We start from the raw sequence: 13449 nt of genomic DNA on the forward strand, positions 1-13449 counted from the left end.
TGACTCACGCAAGCTTGCACCCCGGTATCTGGGCCCGTTCGTCATTGACTCGATTATTAATCCCTCCGCTGTGCGGCTGAAGTTGCCGCGGGCTATGAGGTGTCATCCCACCTTCCATGTCTCGCACCTAAAACCGGTCTCTTCCAGTCCCTTGTGCCCGCCTGGGGACCCTCCGCCTCCCGTTCGCATGATCGACAACCACCCGGCCTATACCGTCCGCCGCCTTCTGGACGTTCGGCGGCGTGGTAGGGGGCTCCAGTATCTGGTCGACTGGGAGGGCTATGGGCCGGAGGAGCGCTCCTGGATCTCCAGGAGTCTTATCTTGGATCTGCAGCTGGTGAGGGACTTCCATCGTGCTCACCCTGGCAAGCCGGGGCCTGGAAGGACGCCGGGAGGCGTCCGTTGAGGGGGGGGTCCTGTTACGGGTTGCTTCCCCTCCGCCCTGAGTCAGGTGGTTCGGTCCCTGTTTTGTTTTTCCACCTGGAGTGCTGGGGGTGTGTTCAGTAGGGCAAGGGGCGTGGCAGAGTCTTCACTGCAGAGCCATTCTTCGCAGCTGCACCTCATCCACATGATTCACTCCAGCAATATTTAAACCCGGGCTGATCACCTCTTCGGCGCCAGTTCGTTATCTACTACCCATGTGGTACTTGGCTCTCAGTTCTAGTTACTTGCTATTATCATCCGTGTGCTCCATTTTTTGCCTTTGTTCCCTGTGTTTGTACTTACCCTGTGTTTCTCTCCTGTTGCCTGCTCAGACCTGCTGCTTCCTCTGCTGCGCCTACTAGCTCCTGGCCTCACCACCCAGCCTTCACCGTCAGCTCTCCCCCAGCTTCGGACCTGCCTACACTGTTTTCTCATACAACCCTGGCTCTCCATTAAAACCTTTATTTTTGAATCTACCTTACGTGGTCTGTGTGATCTCTCTGCGTTCTGGGTCAGACGTACTCTAACAGTAAATGCTTCCTCACTACCTGGATTAATCATAAATTGCTGTATTAATAATATTACAATAATAATAATAATATTCCTCACTTTAGATCAGTTCATACAGAATACATAAACACCTGGTGACTAACTGAAATTAATTGGGAATTGTAGTATTAAACGTGTTTTTAAAGCTTCTTGATGTCCTCTGATAGAGGCAGGATTTGAGGGCTGTTATTTTTTTTTTGATACAGTGTTTTCAGTGCATTGGATGACACGTGTGTCATCCATTCCAGTTCAATTCATTTAAGGAACTGCTCTGCTCTTCCCTTTAAGAAAATGTCCTCTTGACGTAGAGCTTCTCCTTGCAAAATATTTGCCACCTTCACAAGGGAATGACGCAGTTTGAGTGCAGTTGAGGGAACTGAGAATCGGTGTGTTGAGTGATCAAACCCAGTCATCTGTTTTACAGCCTCAAGTACTGTGTTGAACTTTCCGGGGTTGATCAAATCCTTCGAAAAGACAATGTCGTTGTTGATTTTCCTTGCCAAAATAAGAAGTCTTGCCAGTTCTCTCATCTTATTCCTGATGTCTGCCTGATGTCATCCAACTTCTCAGTTTTTGAGGAACATTCTCTCTCCCAGTGAAATGATAAGCATGTCAGACTTCACCACTTGAGTTACAGTGTCGTATGTCATGCTGGAAAATGCATTGTCCGTGGGCAACATCAAGGAACAACTTGCCTGAACGCTTCTTTTTACTGGTCCATCCTTGTTGACTTGTTGTTTGCAACGCTTTTGATGCCTCCAGAGGCCTGTTTTGAAATACATAGCAAAGCAAAACATGCAAGGCAGATAGTCTGTTGCTGTTGATGGAAAAGTTGCTTGCCTTTTTGGTATGATTTGTCCTTTCCCAGAGGACAGGACAGAACAGTTATGGTGGTAGTTCCCCATGTTTCTTATTTTGCTGAAAGCAAGATTGTGCTTGTGTTCCCTACCTCATTGCAACTGCCTTAGCCACTTCAACTTTGGTAGAATGCTTCTGCTTCAGATGTCTTGTGATTTTTGCATAAGCCTTCTCACAGTTAAGGTAGTAGTTCTTCTTGCTATAGATTCTCTGATGTTCCGACTTTGATATTGTCTGCCATTGCCTTTTCTGTTGCTACTTCTTCTGCCTGTTTTTCTCCTTCTTCTTCATCTGACATGTCCAGGGAAATGGAAAGTTCTTTCTCAGTGGTCTGAAATAAAAAAACATAATCTAATTATTAATTTGCAAATAAAAGCAAAATACATTTCTACCTGAAGTACTTTTTCCTTAAAGTTATCATATGCATTTTTCACCAGCACCGGTTATATAGTTAAACCCTAATTACCATATCACACAAAGATGATTCCTCCTCGGTGGGAGAAGATGCGTCCATCAGGTAATTGCCAGTAATCTCTGGCTGATCACTGACAACACCTACTGAGATGTCCATTTCATCTGGACAGCAATTAGCTATAGGGGTTCGGTCCTGTAACAAAAAGAAGAAGAAAAACATGCCGCAATCCACACATCAAGTGCCTGTGTTCATGTTTATTTTGCCGTCATGCCTCATTCTATTTATAACCATTTTAAAGTATTTTCAATTCTTTGCGTCTTCCAGATATGTTTTAAATGTAGCTCAAAACATGCAGGTGTCAAATATTCTACAATGTAAAGTAGGGGAGGGTAATATGGATATAATCTTGTTAATTTTGTAATATAAAACTATTTCTGGAAATTCCATAGTGGTAAAAATATGCATGAATCCACAATGACATACAAGGCATTATGTTTGAATTAGATGTAGGGTACAGATTTCCTCTTTGCATTATAAATGTTGTTTTTTTTATGTTATGTTAGTGCACAATATTGAGATGACTTACTTTATTTCTATTCTCATTGCCAGATATGTTTGTGGGTCCAGTATAATCAGGCTGATGTGTGAAACCTGTAAATACATTAGAATAGCGTGCATAATTTCCATAGAAGTGATTTGAATGTACACTTTTCTAATCCATAAAACTTCATATTAACTTTGAAAAAAATATGTAGCCATATCTATGATGTGAAGAGTGTTAGTCTTGGCACTTACATGTGAGAGCCTCAAGGCATTCTTCAATATTCGGACGTTCTTCAAAAGATCTACTCAGCATTCGGGTAATAATATCGGTTTGAGTCGTCCATCTTTCTTCACATTGAAGAGGGAAGTTGCTTGTTCTGATATTTTGAGCTAGCCCAATTGGATCGCTGGAGTGTGGCGTCATGGTTTGATAGGGATGTTGCCCATCGGTCAGGATGTAATGCACCAAGCACCCAGCTACCTAAAATGTAATGGATAATTTAAAATAATGTTCACTAACAGGCATTTAAAAGCTAATTGTGGGAACCCCTGTTCATTACCTAACTAGCAAAACTGTACAGAACAAAAAAATATTTTTGAGAAATTCAAACTCATAGTAGTAATGTACTAAAATGCTATAATAATGTACATTTAAATTAACACTTTCAAGCTCAACTTACTTGGATATCGGATTCCTTTCTGTACTTGTATTTTAGGCCTCCCACATCCTCATAACTGGTCCAAGAAAAAGATCCAACCATTTGAGAGGACCAAGTGGTTTGTGCAAGATCCAGTTTTCTGCTTGCTCCAAAGTCAGCAGTTTTTTGTTCATATCTGTAGAATAAGCAAAAAATGCTTCTTAATCATACATATCAATTAAAACAACATCCACAGAATTACATGAAAACTATCAAAATGCATATTACAGGCTCTTTCATGCATAGTTTCTTACCAAACAAAATATTTTCAGGCTTCAGGTCTCTGTGCAAAATTTCATGTTAGTGAAGTTCCTTAAGTCCCAGCAATAACTCCTGGCATATCCCCAGCCTTCGATGCTCGGTCAGGCTTTGACTCTCAGGAAAATCCTTGTTTTCAATCAGTTCACTCAGACTGTATTCACAGAGAGGGGTGACGAAATAGGCAAAGTAGGTGTCTTCCTACACGGCAAGAGGTTGCAAAACATGCTCTGATTGTAAAGTTTCTGAACACAAGAAATGAGCCATTTCCAACTCGTTTTTGGAAATACGCTTGGCAACTCGTTTCACTGCCATGAGGCAGTTGTGAAAAATTCCTGGGAAAATCTCTGTGGCATTGCATCCATTTGTCCTCGTCATCAATCTTCGTAACGGCGGGTTGGCCGTCAAGATTTTCAAATGAGTTCTTCCATCAGGATTCATTTAATGCAAAAAATCTATACGATTATATGCGTAAATACCAAATGAAACAGTATGAAGCAGTATACAAAATAAACTGTGAAAACCTTGACTTAGATTAGTCATCCCATAACCCTTTGAGTGTACAGCCAGGCACGCCTAACATCCTTTATCTCTGTTTCTATTGTTTATTGTATTTTATTATATTTATTGCCAACGTTAGGGGCAAACAACTAGTGTGCCGTAACAGTTTTTATTCAAGGGTGGACTTTACATCCTCACATTCTCTCTACCTACATTCATTCCCACCCCCTTATTTTACGCGGCACCATATCAGTGCCACTCTACATATTGGGTTTTAACAATAGCTTTAAAAGATGCCCGTGGCAAAGCGTATTTACAATATTGCTCGATGAAAGAAGTCCTTACTACTTGATGAAATCCCTGAGATAAGTGGAATGGAACAAAATGTGTAAATATAAATATACAGGCTTGTCGCCATGGACAGTTGGAGTCTCTGTAGGCGTACAAAAGATCTTCGCCGGTGTTTATTTTTGTGATTGCAAATGAACACAGATGTTCATCCAGTAAATGTTGGTCACATTACCACAGACACAAAAATCTGAATTATAATCAGTTATTCTATTACACATTAGTAATGTAAAACAAATAATGAAAAAATTACTGTTACTTACTATTTTAATTTTGCTATTTATTTATTAATTACATTATACACAACTGTTGCAGTTCTCACCACAATGAACAACAAAAATCTCAGCAATTATAGCACTGATGATGATGCATTGTCACTTTAAGGGTTTAGAGAAAGTGAAAATGCTTGATATATAATTGCACATAACTCAAACTGTCCTGCTTAAAATGACTTTCTTGCTGTTAGTTCAAATAAGAAGATCAATACCAAATACCAAAAACCTCAATACCAAATACCAAAAACCTTTACTGCATGCAGTATTGAAAAGAGAATCATATATTGTAATGTAATTACATACCTTTTTCCTCAATGATGAGTTTTTGCTGAAATATGTCTTTGTCTTCCTAAGAAGCAATAAAGTGCAAGGCTTCCTTTTCAGGGCAAACCATTCTTAGTGAATTTTTTCTGTGAAATATTTAAGGGGAAAAAACACAATTAAATATATGACCTACAACAAGACAATATAAAATGACAGTTTATACAGTAAGTGATGAAAGGATATTCAGCTATCAGTATTATAGTTTTACCAACAGACTTACTTGTCCATGCAAGGACATTTTGTAAAAATGAGGAACTTACCTCTCGCTTTAGCCGCAAGAGATTTTTTTAAAGGAAGAGGTGAAATGCACCTTAATCCGTAGTTATACTACCTACTGGTAGGTAAAAAACAGATGGAAGATTGTATTAGATGAAGTGGTAAAGAGCAAACAAGTAGAACAATCTCAAGGTGTTGTCCTCCAAACCCTAGCAAAGTGGTCAACAAAAGCCAAAGGTAGAAAAGAACATTGATCAGGCTAGAATATATATACCATCCTGACTGAGATATTTGTTAAAGTTGACTATGTTTTCTGAATGCTGCAGACAAAGGATTTAAATTAAATAAATGCTTTTAGATGTAAGCTTTCAGGAAGTATTTGTGTGTACTAAATAACATTATCCAGTGGTTATAATTTCACTTTAGGTTTTACCAACATGTCTGACATGGGCTGATTATCCTTTTCCAAGAGCCAGCCAGAACATATACAATAACCCTTTTCATTCCTACTAATTTTCAAATATTAACTTGAAACCCTTTGGTAACTGTGTTTGATCAAATAAAAAGAGGAATTATATTCATAGTTCTAATTTAGTTCTATCTGAGGTATTAATTCAAAGGGGCTGGCTTTGAGCAATGGTATTGGTAGAAACAGAAAAGTACCAGTCAAACCTTACACTTTAACTCAAGTCAAGCAGTTACAACTCAATCAATGCATTAACAGACATAATGATTTCCTTTTTTAATTATTAGGCTTGTGAGTAGCCAAATAATATGGTCAAACATTATGGAATAAACAGTGTAAGCTCTTTTGACATATGATATATGCATTTTTAAATACATTCTCCATCTAAGTAGTGACATTTTGTTTTGTGTGCACAAACTGGGGAGGTGTTATGTGAAGATGACTTCACAAACTCCACATTCATTTTAAACCTACATGTACAGTATGCAGAGGGGCTTTGACTGAAAGTGTTTCACTTGGTAAGACTGCTTGACAAGCAGACTGTGGATCAGATGAATATACAGAATGGATATAGAAGTTGTCTTAGTAGTTGCAATAACTTTTTTATTACTTTTTGTTGCAGCTGGTGATGTGTCTGGCCAATCAGATGAAGATAGATGAACAACCAATTAATAAGGAAAGTGAAGAGGCAGCCTCCTTTAATGTACTTTGAAAACGCTCCCCAGTCACTTTCCTATAACAGATGTCTGAAGTAGCACAGAGCAGGTAAAGATCAATTCAAAATCTTAGCCCCTATGACAAAATGCTAAACCACTATATATTATGACTGTTTTATATTCGTTGATTTCCTGCAGTCTGTTCTCTAATTGAGAAGAGAATGGAGCAGCAGCTAGTTTGACAGTAAAGAACAGAGAGAATCAGAAAGGCAGCCGACCTGTCTTAACAGACTGTAGGCTCTGAAAACCTGGTCCGTTGGGTAAGATTTGATCTGGAGTCGGCCTCCTTCACTCTGTTCCATTCTGTCCATTTCCTACTGCAGGTAGGGTCAATAAGTCAGACATACAGAGCTACTGAGAGCAAAAAAGCTCTACTTCTTCAAAGACCATGTCACACACAATCAACTTGAAGAATTCAAAGGTTAAAGTGAACTTTATTATCCACAAGGGGAAATTCATGTGGTTTTAAAATAATTTGATGATATTTTAAAATGCGTTTAACACAAACTATTTTAATGTGGTGTACTAAATAACACGCACATGCAATTTTTTTTGCCATTTTTGAGTTTTACAGTCTTCTTTGAATAGAACATCTTGGCTATGAGATATGGCTATGCCCTAACTACCCCCCTCAGCTACAGAACCCCCCCCACCACACTACAGACATTTAATGACACAGATCTAGTGGAGCATATTCAACACACCCTCCCACCCCCACCCCCCACCCCCCACCCCCCAACCCCCCATTGTTATGCCTCTTACATTGTTATGTATCACTTATAAGTAATGTCATTTGGCTGACACAACTCATAATTTTTGTTGTTAAAACAAAATACTACTCTCTTGCCTTCTCTGTAGCCTTTTATTTTATTACAATGAGAAGCTTGAATCTTCCACTAAACATCCGCTAAAGTTGTGCCTTTATATTTTGTTACAAAAAAATCATGTTTCAAGAAACTAGTTTCTTTTTTAAGTAGCCTGTTTAGTAGACCCTCTACAGTCTGACAGGCTGTCTGGGACTGCAAGCCATTCACACCTTGGAGGAGTGTTAAAAACGACGTGTGTGAGTAAGTGGTTAAAATCCCTGCTCCAACCAGCAGGGGCAGTGCTGAGTATGGATTTAACACTCACAAACATAAATGTCCCCACTTGGCTAAAATTAAAAAATAATTCACAGGATGGTTTTAGACATAATTTTAGCATGATTTAAAACATTTCCAACAGGCTACTTGAAAAATTTCCCCTGTTGGTGAGAGGTCCCCTGTTGGTGTATGTGTAACAGTTGTATAGTCCACAGTTGTATAGGTTGGTAAGTGCATGCACACACACACACACACACACACACACAGACACAGACACAAGCATTGCTCCAAAAACATATGAGACAAGCTTCAGGGCAAACTGCACTAACCACAACATCAAACGGCTGGCAACTGAATACTAACTGAATAAAATGTGACTTGACCCTGAACCTACTGCCAGACTCTGCATCGTTCACACTACAGAGACACACAGAGTGTTCTCAGAAAACACCGGCAGGATCGGAAAAGCTTGTCCCATTTAAAATCCAACCAAAATCCACCCACTGATACAACTCAATCACTTGGGTGAAGTCTGGGAACATGGCCACCTATTTCATTTGGTCTTGGTCAAAAGTAGTGCACTAATATAACACATTGTGCCATTTGGGACACTTGTCCGCTATGCTGCATAACCTGCTCAATGTTGTATGGACTTAACTATAAGCATGTTTCACTTATCTATGGATGCAAGCTGGAAAAGCACAGGGAGGCCCCCTGCTGTACCATTTAAGCATCTAATACAGTGAGAGAAAGGAGGTCAAAAGTATGGGGAGAGGTTAAAGGATAGGTGAGGGGGAAGGTTTAACAGGTGAGGAGAGGCAGAGGAGTGGGGAGTTCTTGGGGAGATATGGAGTTAGGTCCCTGTTGAAGGAGTGTTATTACTCCAGCATGGTCTCCAGACAATATGATAACCAGCTGCAACTGAGATAAGATCAGAAAAACAACTGCTGGCTTCATGCTTCCTCGAATCTCCAAGGAATTACAGTTAGATTCTCTATTCTAAAAAATGCTAATTGAACAAATCATGTTTGCTTTAAATACAGTGGTAGATATGTTTATTTTTATGAAAATTAATCTAATACCCCCACCTATCTCTGTCATGGTTTAAACTATTTATTTCTATGCAGGAAGTTACACTTACACAATTTTTTACATGCGCAGGGGTGATAAGTTACAATGTTGTATACAATTTGCTGAAACAAGTGTTAACCAGAGGCAGTTTGAGAAGCCTGTGTTTTGCTTCTACAAAAGCTATGTCCATCAATAACATATAATAATCAATCGACTGCTTTCATTCTAGTATCATGAAATCAATCTCACTTTTTAAAACTGTTTTTCTTCTTTATGCTGCCTGCACATGGTTTGAGCATGTCTCTTAAGCAGTTGAGCTCCGTTAATTCTGTGTTTAATTGCAGCCAAAAGGTCAAACTCATGACTAAAATGAACTGGTGACTTATGACTAAAATGAATGAGTCATTCAACAAGAACAAATTAGTCATGAACTACAAGTGTCTGTTTTGGTTTTAAGTCTTGGAACAAGCACTTTTTCCTGTTTTCTTCATGTACATGTGCGAACTGTTCCTTTTTAGATCCAAATGACTTTGGATTTGGCAAACATGCTAAGGTAGCATGCTTTCTGAAGTATTGTTTGATAATCAGATTATTTTTTTATTAAGCCATTTTCACATCAGCAAGTGTTAAGACCCAGCCTCAAACACCACAGGACAAGAAATAAGACGTTGCAGCTCAGTGGCACACACCTGCTTTAGGGGCACAAATAACAAAACAAACTGGTGGAGTTTGGATTGGAACTGGTAGAACTTATCATGGAAGGTCTAAGGCAGGGACCTGGGGCTCAAGCCATCCTGGAGTGAGTGGGTTAGTCAACAGACCACTAACTAACAACCCTGAGACAAGGCTGTGCAGCTCACAGAGTGATCTCCCACTAAACAAGCTTGAAGGGGCACAAAACTGAACTGACAAATCGTGTCAGTGACACAACTGGCTTATGTTGAGAAAGACAGTAAGCAAAGCATTGTTATTCAACTTAAGAAGTTTTGCGAAGTCACTTGCAGATGATTTAAACATGATGTACAAAATATTAAAATGCAGAATCATTGGAGTAATGTTACATTGTTAAAGGTCATATACTAATTATATAAAAATAATTAAGAACTTTGCAATTAAAATCAAATAAATACAATATGATTTCAGCCAATCCACATAAAGGGTTCAAACCACCAATATATAAAAATATGCAAAGTCACGATTTGCCAGAAGAATCAAAAAGCTGAAAAGTTATCACAGTTTGCATTCGAACTACTCTATTACTTCCACCATGCGTATTTCAGGTTTTCTCCCTTTGTGTTGCCCCATTCAGTTCCTTTATTGTTCATCCTAGTGTCGTTCCTGAATCCAGCTCTCCTCCTGTGTCCCGTTACATTCAGTGGTTACACCTGTGCTCCTTCACACCTGCTCTTATTACAGTATTTATTTCTGGCCATTTGTGTTACTTCTTTGTGAGGTATTGTTTCGTTTGTCGATTCTACTGAGCCTGTTTGGATATTCCTATTAGTATAGTTCTTGCCTCCCGTGTATTGACCCTTTTAGCCCGTGTTTTTCTCATTATCGATTAGTCTATACCTTCAGTACCATAGCCGGTAATCTGACTTTACAGCCTGTTTTTGGACTACTCCATTGCCTGACCCTTTGGATTTTCTGCCTGCTCTGATATCCCATGGTCCGGACCATTTGCCTGTACCTGGACCTCGAGACCTCCTGCTCCTACTGTGACTTTTGGGGGAAAAATTAAACGTCTGCAGTGCTCTGCACTTGACACCTACACTCTGCCTTCCTGTGTCGTATTCATTACAGCGTACATCTACGCATCGACATCTACGCATCAGTTACTTAATTAAATGTTTTTTAATCCCAAGGACTCTGTCTTGAGGGTATACACGTCATGTAGTGTCAGTTTCATGTTAGATAGATACATATGTCTGTCCTCTCTGTAAAGAGGCTGTAAACAGAGAGGAGCAGAGTGTTGAGGAGAGGAGAAGGGCTTTGAATCCAAGCCTGGGTTACTACTGACTGGGTACCATGGGATTAGATAGAGGAATGTAAACATCTTGGCTGGAGAAGCACTCCCTTCCACTCTCCCTCTGAAGCAGAGCTAATGCAGACAGACACAAAGACAGACAGACACAAAGACAGACAGACACACAGACAGACAGAGTGAGAGGCAGACAGCGGGGGGGGGGGTATAGTGGATGTGGGGTATGCCGTCACGGAGACACCTGTCTTTCAGAGCCCCACTCTCAGTGCACAGACCTCTGGGAGATGAGCCGGCATTCATGCACGGCCCCTCTCGACACACCGAATCTGTTTTCTGTGATTGCCTTCCCAGAGCTTGCACGCACGCACGCGCATGCTCAATCTGACGCTCGCCATTCCATCTTCGGCGCTGAAATATAATCACCCACCCATTTCCAGAATACATATGGGGCCCGGCTCTGGAATGAATTCCCCACGCTCATTCAGAAGCAGCGGGGTTTGATAGAGGAGCAGACATCAAAGACAGGAGTGCTGCTGTGTGCCTGGACACGAGAGGATGGAGAAGGTAGGGAGATCATCCCATTTCGTATCCACTTCTGACATTTACATTGTGTTATATTGCGGCGTGATTATCCATTATCTTGGGACCTCCTGAAGACTCTTTCACCCGCTCATCGTTAATGGCGCCCTGCATTTCTACATAAGGGGTTGATATTGTAAATGTGGATGACATTAATTCCCAGACTATTCACCAGTTTATGTTTTTCCTTCGTTTGTGACCAGGTCTTCCATCACTACCACCTTGCACCTTTCTGCCATTCTACCCCACATTACCAGCAACCCACCTGGTTTGACTCCTCACTCTGGTCAGACTTTACAGCTGCGGAAGGGCCTCCCAGTCCTAAAAAAGCAAGACCTGTCTCAGCACAGTCTCTTCAGGTGACATTCAATTACTCAACAATACATGTTCTACACACTACGTGTTTTAATTATTTTATTGTGAGATTATGCAGGTGTTTTTAGATTATCCTTTTGTTCCCAACATGCAGCATATCATTTAAATAAGTGTCACAGGAAAGGTTACGCAATGCCAGATCACCCTGAAAAACATCAGGCTTTCGACATTCTTGTTGGACATTGAAGAGACGATGATGATGGGTGTGTAGGCAGTCAAAAGAAAGTCTGCACAGTGATTGGCCTGGAACTGCATTACATAGTTTCAGTGGATCAGCGGAACAACCGTTCTCAGTGGATCAGCGGAACAACCGTTCTCAGTGGATCACCGTAACAACCGTTCTCAGTGGATCAGCGGAACAACCGTTCTCAGTGGATCAGCGGAAGAACCGTTCTCAGTGGATCAGCGGAAGAACCGTTCTCAGTGGATCAGCGGAACAACCGTTCTCAGTGGATCAGCGGAACAACCGTTCTCACTGGATCAGCGGAACAACCGTTCTCAGTGGATCAGCGTAACAACCGTTCTCAGTGGATCAGCGGAACAACCGTTCTCAGTGGATCAGCGGAAGAACCGTTCTCAGTGGATCAGTGGAAGAACCGTTCTCAGTGGATCAGCGGAAGAACCCTTCCGTAGTTGAGTACCAACACAGGGATTGCCTTCTAAAAAAAACAAATCTAAACCTTTGTTAATTTATTTCATATGTTGAAGATTTTATATCTTTATTTTCTTTTTGTTACAGACACCTTGACATATTTGTATGACTATTGTGGAATTCAGTTCTTTACTGAGGACTGTTCCTATGAGCAACAATATGGCTTTAAAGCTTTTCAATAAAAGCACAGCATCAGCAAATCAAGGTTTATATACATCCTTGTTCTTACACACATAAAAACATTCAAGTCAAAGTCATGCTGGGCTGCATATTTCAAAATCCTTAAATACAAAGGTATTTGAACCCAGGTCTGGTGAGTAAATAAAACTATAACTACATAGTGTGATTTTCTCTCACACTTGATCTCCTACCTCAAATATTTACCTGAACCTTACACCTCAGGAACTTTCCCCTTATGCTCGCCCGAGAGCTCATCTTACAGCTCGCCTTGACCAGAGCATGCAGCTTTCCTTCTCCAGCTCATCCTCTCTTAAACTCTACAGTAGACACTCTCTCTCTACTCTCTCTTCTACTCTCTCCTGGCGTAATGCCATAACATTTCTCTCAGCATGTAAATAACTCAGAAGGGCTCAGGTCTGGAAGGCATGGTCGGGATCCTGGCATGCACTGGTGAGGGCGAGAACCACTACCTATAAATAAGGTGTATGGTTTAAAGTTGCTCCACACTGTTGGATGTATTACGTCTTGATATAAGGTAACCATACGAAATCTCACATGTTGTTTTTGTCACTGTAAATCTACAGTGAATTGGCCTACTCTATTCACAACGGCAACATACACCGATCAGCCATAACATTATGACCACCTGCCTAATATTGTGTTGGTCCCCCTTTTGCCACAAAAACAGCCCTGACCCGTCGAGGCATGGACTCCACTAGACATCTGAAGGTGTGTTGTGGTATCTGGCACCAAAACGTTAGCAGCAGATCCTTTTTAAGTCCTGTAAGTTGTGAGGTGGAGCCTCCATGGATTGGACTTGTTTGTCCAGCCCATCCCACAGATGCTCGATTGGATTGAGATCTGGGGAATTTGGAGGCCAAGTCAACACCCTGAACTCATTGTTCTGTTCCTCAAACCATTCCTGAATCATTTTTG

The 13449-nt window shown here is 40.7% G+C and overlaps 2 long non-coding RNA genes across 2 annotated transcripts; both read left to right on the forward strand.

The window, feature by feature from the left end:
- The first annotated feature begins 551 nt into the window (after window positions 1-551).
- On the forward strand, window positions 552-899 carry LOC117594957. Its single transcript, XR_004576240.1, has 2 exons — window positions 552-643; window positions 756-899. It is a non-coding gene; the product is annotated as an uncharacterized LOC117594957 (long non-coding RNA).
- Window positions 900-11199: 10300 nt separating this feature from the next.
- Window positions 11200-12326, forward strand: LOC109616198. The gene is made up of 3 exons (XR_002197297.3): window positions 11200-11291; window positions 11510-11665; window positions 11776-12326. It is a non-coding gene; the product is annotated as an uncharacterized LOC109616198 (long non-coding RNA).
- Window positions 12327-13449: the final 1123 nt, after the last annotated feature.

This window comes from Esox lucius, chromosome 10, assembly GCF_011004845.1.
Source record: "Esox lucius isolate fEsoLuc1 chromosome 10, fEsoLuc1.pri, whole genome shotgun sequence".
NCBI classification, from domain to species: domain Eukaryota; kingdom Metazoa; phylum Chordata; class Actinopteri; order Esociformes; family Esocidae; genus Esox; species Esox lucius.